The sequence below is a fragment of the Xyrauchen texanus genome, chromosome 1 (genome assembly GCF_025860055.1).
Source record: "Xyrauchen texanus isolate HMW12.3.18 chromosome 1, RBS_HiC_50CHRs, whole genome shotgun sequence".
Taxonomy (NCBI): Eukaryota; Metazoa; Chordata; class Actinopteri; order Cypriniformes; family Catostomidae; genus Xyrauchen; species Xyrauchen texanus.
Window position 1 is genome coordinate 65,760,559 of NC_068276.1, and position 15,995 is coordinate 65,776,553.

The 15,995-nt window shown below is 42.4% G+C and overlaps 2 protein-coding genes across 2 annotated transcripts in view; both read left to right on the forward strand.

Moving 5' to 3' along the window:
- Window positions 1-15,995, forward strand: part of LOC127646031 (basement membrane-specific heparan sulfate proteoglycan core protein-like) — a 409,929-nt gene that overhangs the window by 230,140 nt on the left and 163,794 nt on the right. The window lies entirely within an intron of this gene.
- The window catches only part of LOC127642915 (titin-like), a 482,588-nt gene continuing 467,578 nt past the window's right edge, over window positions 986-15,995 (forward strand). The window contains exon 1 of the mRNA XM_052125364.1: window positions 986-2,020. The gene's annotated coding sequence lies outside the window, so the exon portion shown is untranslated. The remainder of the gene's footprint in view (window positions 2,021-15,995) is intronic.

Genomic DNA, 15,995 nt, shown 5'->3' on the forward strand with positions numbered 1-15,995 from the left:
GATTCTGAGCATGTGTTGCAAAGACAAAATGAACGAATCACTCTTTAAGGTTACTCGTTCTTTCGAGTCATATAAAAGTTGAATTTAAAATGAACAATCAAGAACGACCCATCTATGTATGTCCCAATGCGTCCTGTATGTCTTTGCAGCTAGAAAAATCAATTATGTAAGCACAATTTAAAAGTATGTTCCACAACTCTGTTAATTATTGAATAGAAAAGCTGTTTCAACAGACCAGCTTGCCACATATTGACATTTTCAACAGAAAATGTTGAATATATCGAGAAAATCAAATAGGCTATACTACATATCAGGGAAATTTTAACTAAAATGACTGATAAATATACACTGGGTCCATCAGATAATTGTTTTTATCTGATGGATACATTTTTTACAGCCTTATTCCAAAATGGATTGAATTCATAATTTTCCTCAAAATTCTACAAACAATATCCCATAATGGCAATGTGAAAGAAGTTTGTTTGGAATCTTTTGAAATTTATTAAAAATAAAAAACGAAAAAATCACATGTACATAAGTATTCACAGCCTTTGCCATGACACTCAAAGTGCATCCTGTTTCCACTGATCATCCTTGAGATGTTCTATAACTTGATTGGCGTCCACTTGTGGTAAATTCAGTTGATTGGATATGATTTGGAAAGGCACACACCTGTCTATATAAGGTCCCACAGTTAACAGTGCATGTCAGAGGACAAACCAAGCCATGAAGTATTGTCTGTAGCCCTCCGAGACAGGATTGTATCGAGGCACAGATCTGGGGAAGGGTACAGAAAAATTTCAGCAGCACAGTGTCCTCCATCTGTAAATTTAAGTTTGGAACCACCAGGACTCTTCCTAGTGCTGGCCGCCTGGCCAAACTGAGCGATCGGGTGAGAAGGGCATTAGTCAGGGAGGTGACCAAGAACACGATGGTCACTCTGACAGAGCTCCAGCATTTCTCTGTGGAGAGAGGAGAACCTTCCAGAAAAACAACCATCTCTGCAGCAATCCACCAATCAGGCCTTTATGGTAGAGTTGCCAAAAGGAAGCCACTCCTCAGTAAAAGGCACATGACAGCCCGCCTGGAGTTTGCCAAAAGGCACATGAAGGACTCTCAGACAATGAGAAACAAAATTCTCTGGTCTGATGAAACAAAGATTGAACTCTTTGGGCATGAATGTCAAGCAACATGTCTGGAGGAAACCAGGCACCGCTCATCACCTGGCCAATACCATACCTACAGTGAAGCATGGTGGTGGCATCATCATACTGTGGGGATGTTTTTCAGTGCCAGGAACTGGGAGACTAGACAGGATCGAGGGAAAGATGAATGCAGCCATGTAAAGAGTCATCCTTGATGAAAACCTGCTCCAGAGTGCTCTGGACCTCAGACTGGGTTAAGGTTCATCTTCCAACTGGACAACGACACTAAGCCCTCAGCCACGATAACAAAGGAGTGGCTACTGGACATCTGACTTCCTCACCTGGGGTCACAAGTTCAAATCCAGGGTGTGCTGAGTGTCTCCAGTCAGGCTTCCTAAGCAACCAAATGGCCTGGTTGCTAGGGTGTGTAGAGTCACGTTCAACCTCATGGTTGCTATAATGTGCTTCTTGCTCTTGGTGGGGCGCGTGCTGAGATGTACATGGATGCTGCAGGAAATAGTGTGAGCCTCAAGGTCCCCGTGGTAACTCACTCAACAAGCCATGTGATAAGATGCACGGACTGCGGTCTCAGACGGGCAACTGAGATTCTTCCTCCACCACCTGGATTGAGGCGAGTCACTGTGCCACTAGAAGGACCTAGATCGAATTGGGAATTGGGCATTCCAAATTGAGGAGGAAAAAAAATTCACAAAAGTCACTATTTCTTTCGTTTTATTCATGCTGTCATTCTTTGATTCCTTTCTGTCTACATTTGACTTTCTTCTGGACAGTGATCGAGTTTAATGTGTTTGTTTGTTTCTAAGGTTCTGGTGTGAAGACAGATTCAGAGACAGAAGGAGAAGATATTTCACAAGGTGAGTTCACATTATTAGAATCTCTAATTATAAACACAAATATAAATCAAAACATTTCCCTGAGAAGGGAGCTTTATTTTGGAGTGGGAGGTTCATGGGGAGTGACATCATTGTGTCAGAGATGTTACTTTACAGCTTTGTGTTTCAATGCATAAATCTATTAACTTGGGATGTATTTGGCCCTGAATCGTGGATCTACAAGTGAGGCCATGTCCAACAGGTCACTAGTGGCTGGGTCAGCATACTTGGTATTGAGGTATGAATGAATGAATGAACATTACATTTATATAGAGCTTTGAGAGATATATAGAGTTACATTTATATAGAGCTATAGAGACATAGAGACATTGGGACCCACACAGACCACAGGGTGAGCACCCCCTGCTGGTCTCCCTAATACCTCTTCCAGCAGCAAACTTAGTTTTCCCATCCAGGTACTGACCAGGCTCAACCCTGCTTAGCTTCAGTGGGTAACTGGTCTTGAGCTAAAGGGTGATATGACTGCTGGACAACATCAAACTATATCAATATAAATGGTATTGTCTCATCCTATATCTCGATATACCACCCAGTCCGAGTAGGTTAGCCAGTGGAATGGTGGTGGCGTAGTGGGCTAAAGCACATAACTGGTAATCAGAAGGTCGCTGGTTCGATCCCCACAGCCACCACCATTGCGTCCTTGAGCAAGGCACTTAATTCAGGTTGCTCTGAGGGGATTGTCCCTGTAATAAGTGCACTCTAATTCGCTTTGGATAAGCATCTGCCAAATGCTTAAAAATTTAAATGTAAGTTGCTATGGCGATAAACACCCGTAAAAACAGACCCGCCTTCTTGAGACTAAACTCAAACTTACATGGTATGCAACAGGTCTCACTGTGAGAGGTTATTTTGTCAGTTTGTTTGTTTGTTCGGTCGATTGCTTGGTTGGTCGGTTGGTTATTCGCTCGGTCGGTCAGTTGCTCCATTGTTTGGGTTCCACTGAGACTCAGATTCAGACACAAAATTAATCGCATAGAAAAACAGGCGCTACCTGGTGACAGTGGCGATCCATGACAGAATTTTCAGAGGTTGGCAATTAAATTAGTATCGAAAAATCAATCCAAGAAAATATTACAGTGGGTCTAAATATAAAATATTATGATACAGGGCTCAACATTATGGACTGCCTGATGGCCCGGAGCCATTGTGAGAGAGATATCGGCCAGTTGCTAAAACTGTCACTTGACCGATCAGGTCAGTGCTGCATTTATAACATGTGCAAGCAGACAACAAGCAAGAGAGCACAAAAAGTAGCTGGGGAAAAAAGTCTTCTATTCGAGCACTTGGAGACATGCAAGCGAGACAATATTAAGCTTGAAAATATGCATGGTGCATGATTTGCTGGATGCGGTGAGGCACAGTCGCATGTGCACACAAGAGTTTACAGACACTGAACGGGCTCTTATAGAACTGTTCTCGCTCTTTTCCGAGTGACTTAGCAGCAGCAATTACCAATGAGTAGAAAATGTCAGGATAAAGAAAAAAAGAACACTGAATTTAACAGCTAATTTTTTGTGTTAGGACCAGTTGGGCCCGATTGGACCATTTGAAAAAATGGAAGGTCTGTCTAAGGGTTGAACAGGCAGTGACAGATTGGCGTGATGACCACGCGATGTGCCCCATGGCCCCATGCCCATCTCGGAACCAGAGTCTGAAGCCAGTGCTGAAGCGGTCTCATATCATCAATCCGAGCAGCGTGACTGCCGCCAAGGATGCCATATGCCCTAATTGTTTCAGTGGGACCACTGTTCTCCACCTGAATGACTTTAGGCAGTATAGCACCGGCTGTGCTCACCCTTGAGGCTAACTCCTTACTGAGAAAAGAGCTGCTCTGAACCGGGGAGAGCTTGCTCTTTCCCCAGTTAACCCAAAGCCACAGCCGGCTGAGGTGCCTGAGCATCAGGTCCCTGTGCACACACAACAAGTCTCAAGAGTGAGCTGGAATAAGCTAGTCATCAAGATAGTTGTGGATGTGCATGCCCACTTCCCTTAGCGGGGCAAGGGGCTGCCTCATGACTTTTGTGAAGACGTGAGGCGATAGGGACAGGCTGAAGTGGAGGACCCTGTACTGGTGGGCCTGTGTCGAGGAAGGAAGTACGCAGCCTTCAGGTCTACTACCATGAACCAATCTTGATGCCGAACTCTTGCTAAAATACATTTCTGCGTTAGCATCTTCAACGGGAGTGCAAGGTCTGGTTCAGTACTCGCAGGTCCAAGATTGGCCGCAACCCACCACCTGTCTTTGCTACGATGAAGTAGGGGCTGTAGAACCTCTTCTTCATCTCGGCTGGAGGGACAGGCTCTATTGCATCCTTCTGTAGATGGGTCGTGATCTCTGCACATAGGGCAGCGCCATTCTCACCCTTCAATGAGATAAACCGTATGCCGCTGAACCGGGACGGGCACCTGGAGAACTGAATTGCATAGCCGCTCCGGGTGAGGGGGACTAAGGAACAACGTATCGGACATACCGCCGGGTGAGGCATCGGAGTGGAGCTGGAGGCACCACGTCGAGGGGGCTCGAACTCCGAATTCATGGCCGTGCTGAGTCTACAGACATTGAAGCTCTTACCTGGCTCCGGGGACCCACCGTATTGATCGGTTAGCAACGGGGGAGGAGGGAATCTGTCATCGGCATTTGTCACAACCATGGTGTGGGTGTGTTTGTGCCACAGCTGGGCATGTGGGGCAGGGGACCCGCCTCTGCAGCGCCATACCTGCCGTAATGCAGCGAGGTTTCTGGTGGTCGTGATAATGATTGCCGTGAACACCAGATATGTGACCCATGGAGTGAGGAAACCGCACTTTTTCAGCCCGTCGGGCATGTGACAAAATCAAAGAAAGGCAACAATGGATTCATCTCCTGGCCCTCCACCAGTGGATTTAGTGGTCTGTTCACCAGCTCCAGGCCTGTAGCGGGTCTCCACGTCACTGGGTCACCCATCTCATGGGTGCTTCGAAGTCTTCCTCGAGTTCTTAGTGGTGGGCCATGTGGCAGGGGGTGTCTGCTTCCTGCAGGGGACTCAATGCCGTGGCTGGTGTCATTGTCTCAGGGGGACGCCCTTGGCAATGAGCAGACAGGGTTCGGGATATTGAAACGTGCCGGGCCAGGATGTGCTGTGTAGTGTCTGTCTGCTTCTTAACCGCCGAGAACTGCTGGGCAAAGTCCTTGATGGTGTCGCCAAATAGACCAGCCTGGGAGATGGGGGTTTCAAGGAACTGTGCCTTGTCATACTCCCTCATCTCAACCAAATTGAGCCAAAGGTGGTGCTCCTGGACCACCAAGGTGGACATCACCTGCCCGAGAGTCTGTGCCATGACCTTCGTCACCTGGAGGGCATGATTGTTTGCCGAGCGCAGCTCCTGCATCAAAACTACCCTCGTGCAGTTCTTTCAGTGCCTTGACTTGGTGCACTTGCAGGAGAGCTGGACATGGCACTGTAGGCCTTAGTTGCCTGTGATGTAAACCTACAGGCTTTGGACGGCAGTCTCGGATGGTTACCCCAGGTGGCGGCGCCATGTGGGCACAAGTGCACCTCAACTGCCTTATCCGCCTGGGGAATCGCTGAGTACCCCCTGGCAGCCCCACCATGGAGTTTAGTGAGAGCAGATGAGCTCAGAGTTCGGATGCGGGCAGGAAAAGTTGCCCACCACGACTTCATGAGCTCCTCATGCACCTCCAGGAAGAAAGGGACCAGGGCGGGGCACAGCCTTAAGTGGTGCTGGCCGTGAGCGGCTCTCCGGGCCCAGGAAACAATCATCATGATCCAAGGTTTCAGGGCAGGGCAGAGGGTTCCACTTCATCTACATATTATTGTGAATAAATATTTTTAAACTGTTTCCCTTGCTCCTGGGTTATTCTGTACAACATCTGAATGTTACACATTTCAACTAAACACAGAGAACACATTTGTCACTTTTAGTCTTTTCTCACTCTTATTGTACTTTTCTCACTCATTGAATTTGTATTTATTTTTTATTTTTATTTTTTTTTGAAAGGCATGTAAAATGTAATGTCAGTCCCTCAACATTAGAAAGTTTGAGCATTTCATTGCTGCACATTTTTTCACTGGTTCTGTTGCTATGTTAATTAAAATGTCTAAAATACAAAGCTCTTTGTTTAATCATGAAACATGAAATCACATAACAAGGGAATCACGTGACATGAAACAGGAACTAGAATATTTCTAGTAATTGCATGTATTGTTTTTCCATGTTGTTGTTTTATCATTATCACTATCTTCACTTCATATGTGTCTTTAAACATTCTCACTCTGTTTTCACATTTTTTCTGTTTGTGTTTGTTTCCAGGAACTCAGAACATGTTGTGTTAGCAGATCTGGTGCAGCAGTTTCACACTGTTGTCTTGACGGGTCAAACTTTCAGCATCTTCTTTAACTCCCTTTAACGGCCTGATACTGAGAGAGTTTAAGAGAGTTTTCATTGTCATCAAACACACTCAGAACTCGCAGACAAAAAGAGTTCAGAGGACTAGAGGTTGTGGTTTCAGCTCTGTGGGTTTCATCTATTTCCATTATGTGTGTAAGGTCAGGTGTGTGTGAATAAAAGTTGAATCATAATTGATCAAGCATTGTGCAGTTCTGTCAGTTGTGTTCAATGTATTGCAGGACTCAATAATAATGATTTGTTTTGTTTGTTTGTTTGTTTCTGCAGTTGTTCAGATTTGAATTTGGAAGTAGAAACAACTGGAAGTAGAAACATTTCAAAATAAAATCTTTTGTGTATTTTGGACTTGTTTATATTTAAAAGTCCCTGTTATGCTCCAAATCTTCACTTACTTCCTGGTTATTATGGGAAATTGGTTGCACAGTACACGTTCAGAAACTATAAATGCTATAAATGTAAAAATCTATCTATGAGATTGTATCTCAATCTATCTGCATGCATTGACCCTTGTCTTTCTCCTCCCCCATTATTTCTGTATCTGAAGTGTGAAATGACGTTTGAACACAGGAAGTGTTTGGTTTAGACTCAAAGCACTTTACAAACAGTTCATTAAAGTGACAGTATGGAGTCAAGTGTGCTGCCTCTTATACTCTGTGAGTATTTATTTTTATTCTATATTATATTCTGTTAATTGTGTGTGTGTGTGTGTGTGTGTGTGTGTGTGTGTGTGTGTGTGTGTGTGTGTGTGTGTGTGTGTGTGTGTGTGTGTGTGTGTGTGTGTGTGTGTGTGTGTGTGTGTGTGTGTGTGTGTGTTATAAAATACATTCTGCTTAAGATAAAACACATGACGGTGATGTGGGTGCACAGGTCTATGCTGTAGATTTACTTATATATATGTATGTTTTGTGTTATGGTGATGATGAGAGTGAAGACTGCAGTTATTACTGTGTGTTACAGATCAAATGCATCTGTCTGTGTTCATGTGAAAGATGATGGACTTGTGTACATGTTGTAACTTTGATGTGTTTCATCTCTTCATATTTTATATACTTGTATCTTATTTTATTGTAATAATCTTTGGATCGTCTGTTGAATCAGACATATTTCTGTTTCCGTGAGTTGGTGTTGTATGTGCTGTATCTTTAAATAGACTCTCTCCATCTTGAGCTCTCAGATCGCTCTCAACTTCTCTATTAATCTACGTTCTGTCTGCTGTTCTTATTGAACATGTTTGAGTAATGTGCAGGAGGCCCTATTGTTGTAATAGTGTCTTCATTATCTGGATGAGAGACTATAAGCAGAACATTTTTAAAAACTGTACTTTTAAGCTGAACTTAAATAAGTCATATCATTATTAAAGTGATTTTCAGACCATGCTGGTTAAAAGTTGTGTTATAAAAATCTTTGTTAATTCTTAAAACTATTTTCTTGTAATGTGCCAACAAAGGGGACATGAGGTCCAGGGTCAGCCTGTAGCATAGGTGACATAGGTAGCTGCACCACACAAGATTTCTTTTGTCAGAAGTGCGCCCTCTCATGACGACTGTGTGCCCCTCTACCCCTGTGTTGAGCAAAATGAGCCACTGACATCCATACATTACTGATAAATGGTTACATATGGGGCGTAGATTTAAGGACGTAGTAATGCTCCATCACCATTTGTTTTGCATCTGGATCTTGGAATAGTAAACAGTTCACAACAAGATGATCTAAGAGGTTGAATTGTTTTATAAGGCCTTAAAATTTCTGCTAAGTATGAACAATCTTCTCTGTATCCCTATAACTCAAAACAATCAGTAAATATGTTACTCTGCATCAGTTGCAAGTGTTTGCTTGTCCTTATGCGGTTCTTTTTAATGAATGAGTTGAACTAAATGGTAAATGGTCTGCACTTATATAGCACCTTTTTAATCTTAACGGTATTCAAAGCTCTTTACACTGTGACTCATTCACCCATTCACACACACACTCATACACTCATGCAAGGTGCTAGCCAGCCATTGGGTGCAACTTGGGGTTCAGTATCTTGCCCAAGGACACTTTGGCATGTGGAGTTGTGTGGGCCAAGATTCGTACCACCAACCCTGCGACTAGTGGCCACCCCGCTCTACCAACTGAGCCACAGATGCCCCGAGAACTAGTTCACCAAATCGGACTGAATTGTTTGAAAGAGTTTGCGTCTCGAGTCAAAACTGACCCACACGTTACTCTATATGCTTTTGCCAACTCTTCTTTGCAATTAACCGCTCCAACTAGTTCACATATCGGACTCAACACTCAGGTCGTAACATTTCTTGAGTCAACAGTACAATGAGTCACTCATAACAGTTCTCATGTCAACAGTACACTGAACTGAGAATCGCCTCTTTCGAAAGTGCCCGACATACTGAGAACTGATGATCTGCTGACATTGAGCATGTATGTCATTAATAGAATCCTTTATATTGGTCACACATTATACACACAGTTTTTTGCAAATATACAGTGAAATGTATTAGTTTTCACATATCCCAGCTAAGCTGGGGTCAGAGTGCAGGGTCAGCCATGATACGGCGCCCCTGGAGCAGATAGGGTTAAGGGCCTTGCTCAAAGGGCCCAACAGTGGCATCTTGGTGGTGCTGGGGCTTGACCCAGTAACCCTGAGCCACCACTGCCCCTATGGGGTGAAATGTATGTTTCAGGTGTATTTTGCTGAAGAACAGAGAGTGTAACAAATAAAACATACTGGAAATATTTTTATGACTTGATTTTTATTACCGTTTTATCTACGTACGAAGATAATCCAGTCTACAGCTCTCACGTCAACAGTACATTGATCCGAGGACAGCCATTCTCGTTTCAACAGTACATTGATCTGAGGACAGCAGCCATTGAGTCAACAGTACATTGAGTCAATCACAGCAGTTCTCGAGTCACCAGTACACTGATCTGAGGACAACAGCTCTCGTCTCAGCAATACATTTAGTCATTCGTAGTAGTTCTTGAGTCAACATTACCCTGATCTGAGGACAGCACCTCTATCAGAATATTGAGTCGACCACAGCAGTTCTCGAGTCAGCAGTACATTGAGTCATTCGCAGCAGTTCTTGAGTCAACAGTACACTGATCCGAGGACAGCAGCTCTCGCGTCAGCAGTACATTGAGTTATTTGCAGCAGTTCTTGAGTCAACAGTACACTGATCTGAGAACAGCAGCTCTAACAGAATACTGAGTTGATCACAGCAGTTTTCGAGTCAGCAGTACACTGATCAGTGGACAGCCATTCTCGTTTCAACAGTACATTGATCTGAGGACAGCAGCCTTTGAGTCAACAGTACATTGAGTCAATCACAGCAGTTCTCGAGTCAACAGTACACTGATCTGAGGACAGCAGCTCTCGCGTCAGCAGTACATTGAGTCATTGAAGCAGTTCTCGAGTCAACAGCACACTGATCCGAGGACAGCAGTTCTCGAGTCAGCAGTACATTGAGTCGTTCGCAGCAGTTCATGAGTCAACAGTACACTGATCTGAGGACAGCAGTTCTCGAGTCAGCAGTATATTGAGTCGTTCGCAGCAGTTCTTCAGTCAACATTACCCTGATCTGAGGACAGCAGCTCTAACAGACAACAGTAGTTCTCGTGTCAACAGTAAACCAATCTCATGTCAGCAGTACATTGAGTCATTCGCAGCAGCTCTTGAGTCAACAGTACATTGAACCAATCACAGAAATTTGCGAGTCACCAGTACACAGAACTGAGAATCGCCTCTTTCTGACATAATACTAAGAACTGCTGATCAGTGAGCAGCTGATGAGCATGTGTGAACCGAAGAATTGAATGAGGGTCAAAACGTTTCAGTTGAGAGATGTAAAGAATTTTACTATTGAGTGTTGTGCATACATATTATATCTCAAGTTGTGATGAGCTGGATCATGGTTTCTGTAAAAAAGGATGAGTTGATTAATGCTTTAAATGTGTAGAACATCCACGTTTGTATATCGGTGTCACTATTAGGTGCAAATTTTTTTGCTGTATTGTAAGATCACTGAAAAAAACACTGATGACAATAATACCCTTATTATAATAACTTAATTAAATAAAATGTTATAATAAGCAATATGCCCTTACATATGGCTTTATTGAATGTGTTTGTGCATGTATTCTATGATGTTGGTGTATTAGCATTATATATAGTGATGTCATTACGTGATGACGTAAAATAACTGGTCAATTGTTTTTTGAAGCAGTTCATTGAAACGAACCGTCCAAAAGATCCGGTTTGTGGAAAAGAATCAGACTTCCCATCACTGTTAGCATCAGAGACGGGCAAAAACAGCATGTGCAAAAACATTTACTGTCAAACTAAATGGAAAATACACATTTATTACTTTTAAGGTGTTTTCAGACCTGTAGACTGTTTGCTTTGTTCTGAAATGGGGACTAAATTATTACAATGTTGCATTTTCTCCTTGGTTCGGATCGCTTTCACAAGGCAACATTTCCAAAAGGACCAAAATGTGTTATTTTTGTCACATGTGAGTGAGGGTGTTCTTGTAGTTCGGTTCTCTTGGTCCTCTTGGTCCGGTTCAAGTGTGCCGCACAAGCCCTCAAAAGTGAAGCCAAAATGTCTCGATCGCCCCCCGGTGACTGGTCCTAGTATAGGTCATAAACCCCGCTTCCCCATGTTATTCAACGGGACGTGAGGCCAACTAAACAATTAAAATACACTTCACATATCTTTTTTCAAAGATTGTTTCTGTCATTTAATGTAGTTTCTATCACGTTGATGTCATTTCAAGTGTTTGTTTTCAAAAGAAGTTTGTTTTTAGTTATTTGATGCTATAAAAACGGTGCTGTGACATCATGATTGACAGCTGTGATTGACAGGTTCTCTGAGTGAAGTAGTCAGTGAAGCACCAACAGACTTTTTTTCGGGATCTTCGGAGGACTGAGGAGATTGGAGCTTTAAATTTAATATCTAAATTTCTATAATTAATTATTTCACACCGTCATAAGTCAAAAGTGCAGGGGCGTGTGCTTGCGATTGATTCAGCGAGAGTGAGGGCGGGGCCATGATTTCGCGGCTTTACTTCCTGCTCACTACTGCGCAGGTCTGGACCCGAAATCGCAACTTCGCAGACTCAAGTCAATGTCAATGTCAATGTCAATTTTATTTATATAGCACCATTAATCCCAACCGAGGTTGTCCAATGTGCTGCACATACTATAGTAGACATAAGACAATACAATACAATAAAACAATAATAAAAATAAAAACTAATAAAAAACAGTTTAAAAAACGTACAATACACTTTCTCATTGAATATAAGCCAGTTCAAAAAGATGCGTTTTTAGCTTAGATTTAAAAACAAACAACGATGATGCAGAGCGAATACACAAGGGTAGTGCATTCCACAGTCTGGGCGCAGCTACTGAAAAAGCCCGTTCACCCCTGCGCCTCAGCTTCGACTTTGGAACACACAACAATCTCTGGTTAGCAGACCGGAGAGACAGAACTGGACGATATTCAGTTAGTAATTCCGAGAGGTAAGAAGGGGCCAGACCGTTTAATGATTTAAACACCAAAAGAAGAATTTTAAAATTCACTCGGTAACGCACGGGCAACCAGTGAAGAGAACGCAAAACAGGCGTAATGTAATCTCGTTTTTTAGTCCTGGTTAAAAGTCTTGCAGCTGCATTTTGAACTCTCTGTAACCGCGAAAAAGCTGACTGGCTAATCCCAAAGTATAGTAAGTCCCAAGATGTCAGCGCCATATCGGGACACTGGCGGCTTCAGTTCTCACCAATGTAAAAGAGCGAAGGGGGGTCGTCCATCTTTTTTTACAGTCTATGGTCCGGACCAAAAAAGAAAATTATACATTTAGTCCTGGTTCGTTTAGCATTCACACGGGCATTTTTAACACAGATCCTAACGATACAAAACCAAAGGCATCAGGAAAAGGTCACAACCTGATTGGACAGCTTTTATGATGTATATTTTTTGCTGGAACTTGCTAATCATCCAAAACAATGCTAGCTGCTGGGCTAAATGTACTTGTTATATTTGTATATGTATATATGTTGGTATTTGTATCTGCTGAGATCAAACTAAGAGATAACAAAATGTTTAAAAGAGTCAAAACAGCACCAGGAATTCCTCCGTTGCACAGACAAATGAAGATATGTTGCAAGGATGGTTGACGGGCGGTTCCGATGCCTGTACCGAACTGTAATGGGCAACATAGCTCCTATGATGAGAAGAACCAGGTATGCTTTAGGTCAGTATTAGGCAAATTACTTCCTGTTTTTGGTCCGTTTAGATGTCTTTGGTCCATATTGCGTTCATATATCATTCAAACTGCTCCAGAGTTCGTTTGGAAGCGGGCCGAGACCCCCTTTTCAGGCAGTCTTGGCCCGCTTGTTTGGTGCGCACAAAGGTTCAGGTGACAGCATTCATACTGGTTCAAATGAACCGCACTAACTCAGCAATCAGTTGTGGCAGTGGTGGCTCAGTGGTTGAGGCTCAGGGCTACTGACCAGAAGGTCAGGGGTTCAAGCCCCAGCACCACCAAGATGCCACTGTTGGGCCCTTGAGCAAGGCACTTAACTCCAGGTTGCTCTGGGAGGATTGTCCCTGTAATAAGTGCACTGTAAGTCAGCTTTGGATAAAAGTGTCTGCCAAATGCATAAATGTAAATGCAATTGCACCAGAGTTTAAACTAACCAGACCTGCCAAGTGTGAACACACCCTAAGCTGTCCTTCATTGGTCAAAGTGCGTTGATAATGTTCTGGGGTTCTGTTTAAAGTGGGCGGATGGTTATCCATCAAGATGTATATTTGATTATTTTGGCTTCTTTTCTAATCACTGTTATATTAATTTAGAAGTTTGCATGGACATCAAGGCTTTGTCGGAACAACAATTTTGCCATGCTCTTGTTTCAAAGAAGAGCAATCACAAAACACTTTCAGAAAAGAAGGTGCACTTTGATTGTGTGGTGCCATGACATGCTCACCGACAGAATTGGGTTCATAAGGTATGTTCATTGTTAGTCGCATATCTATCACTTACCTAATCCCTATATATTATCAGCATTTCACGAATGTTTAACCTTCTTTTGCATTGTGTTGCCTTGTAACACAATGCAATATAAAGAAAATTGTGAAAGGAAGCCTTCAATATTGGCCCATCATGCAGTGTGATACAGGTTGGTCCGATGGGTCAGTTTGCATTCTCACCACAAGTGAATCGCTCCAGAATTAGTTTGCAGTAGGTCTGAGACCGATTGTTTTGTTTGGATCTGAGTGTGATTACCGTGTTCATATATGCCTAAACTAACCGAACCAAGGAAGAAAATGTACCAGGTTCTGAAACAAATGCTCCAAACGAGCCATGTGTGAAAACGCTCTTAGTCTTTTACATTTACATTTATGCATTTGGCAGGCGCTTTTATCCAAAGCAACTTACAGTGCACTTATTACAGGGACAATCCCCACGGAACAACCTGGAGTTAAGTGCCTTGCTCAAGGACAAAATGGTGGTGGCTGTGGGGATCGAACCAGCGACCTTCTGATTACAAGTCATGCGCTTTAGTCCACTACGCCACCACCACTCCTATAGCTTCAACAGCTTGAATGCACTCTTATTTTTTTTTAAAGACAGGTAATAAGGTAAAGTCAATCACTCAACCTTTTAGAAAGTTTATTGATCATTTCATTGCTGCACATATTTTCACTGAATCTGTTGCTATGTTAATTAAAATGTCCAAAATACAAAGTTCTGAAAATGTGAATTTTGAGTGAAATAGCAAACAGTTGAAATATTGATGTACAGTTACAGTTCTTTATAGTGTTATTATTTGTCTGGGTAGATATTAATTCAAATTTGTCAATAAATTTAACTTATTTACAACAGATGCAATGAAGCCTTATGTCAGAAAGCTCAAAAATCAAAGTGATTTAAATTATAAATACAATACCTATATGTGTTATAAAGAGCTTTTCATTTTCTAGTAATTGAATGTATTGTATATTTTTGCCATATTGTTGTTTTATAGTTATCCCTATCTTCTCTTCACATGTGACTTTAAACATTCTCACTCTATTTTCACAGTTTTTCTGTTTGTGTTTGTTTCCATGAACACAGAACATGTTGTGTTAGCAGATCTGATGCAGCAGTTTCACTTCTTTAACACCCTTTAACATCCTGATACTTTAAGAGACCGTTATGCTTCAGACCTCCTTTAGAGGAGAAATTAACATGTTTTAAATCTTACTGTGAATCACAGACAGTCTGAATTTAATTCACTTCAGAGTCACTTTTGTGTCTGATTCAGTCGACATGATTTGCATGTGTGTGTTTAGATGTTCATGTTCAAGTCTTTACTCAAATTAAAGAGGAACATCTTCAACAGCTTGAATGCACTAAAAGAGAAGTTAAATATCTTCTGTTGTGTTGTGCATGCATTGGTCTGCAGACCCTTGGCATCGGGCATCGCCCCATTTATCTCTGTCTCTGAAGTGTGAAATGATGTTTGAACACAGGAAGTGTTTGGTTTAGACTCAAAGCACTTTACAAACAGATCATTAAAGTGACATTATGGAGTCCAGTGTGCTGCCTCTTATACTCTGTGAGTATTTAATTTTATTCTATATTATCTTCTGTTATTTCTGTGTGTGTGTGTGTGTGTGTGTGTCTCAAATCACTTTATTGTCACATGACCATATGCACAAATGCAACAGTAGGTGAAAGTCTTGTGTGCAGTTCCGAGCAACATAGCAGTCATGACAGTGACGAGACATATACCAATTACAATAAACAACATATTTACACAACATAATTTACATATCAAATGTACACATTACACAACACAATTATAATATACAATGTACAGTAAACAATACACACAATATAGAATACACATACAATAAAAAGGTATATAAAATGTATAAAAAAAAATATACAGTAGGTTGTATTGTAAAATGAATATAGTGCTGATGTATATTGATCGTGAGAGATCAAATGTTCAAAAGTCTGATTGCTTGGGAGTGCGGGTTCTGACACTGCGATACCGTCTGCCTGATGGAAGCAGTGAGAGCAGCCCATGACTCGAGTGGCTGGAGTCTCTGATGATCCTCCAAGCTTTTTTCACACACCACCTGGTATATATGTCCTGGAGGGACGGAAGCTCTCCTCCGATGATGTGTCTGGCAGTTCGCACCACCCTTTGCAGGGCTTTGCAGTTGTGGGCGGTGCTATTGCCGTACCAGGCGGTGATGCAGCCAGTCAGGATGCTCTCTACAGTGCTGGTATAGAACCGTGTGAGGATGTGGTGGTTCAATCCAAACTTCCTCAGCCGTCTCAGGAAGAAGAGGCGCTGGTGAGCCTTCTTAACAATGGCTTCAGTGTTCAGTGACGGACCATGTGAGTCCTTCAGTGATGTGGACACGAGGAACTTGAAGCTGTTGACTCTCTCCACCGGTGCTCCATTAATGGTGATGATGTTGTCTTTCCTCCTGAAGTCCACTACAAGCTTCTAGGTCTTACTGACG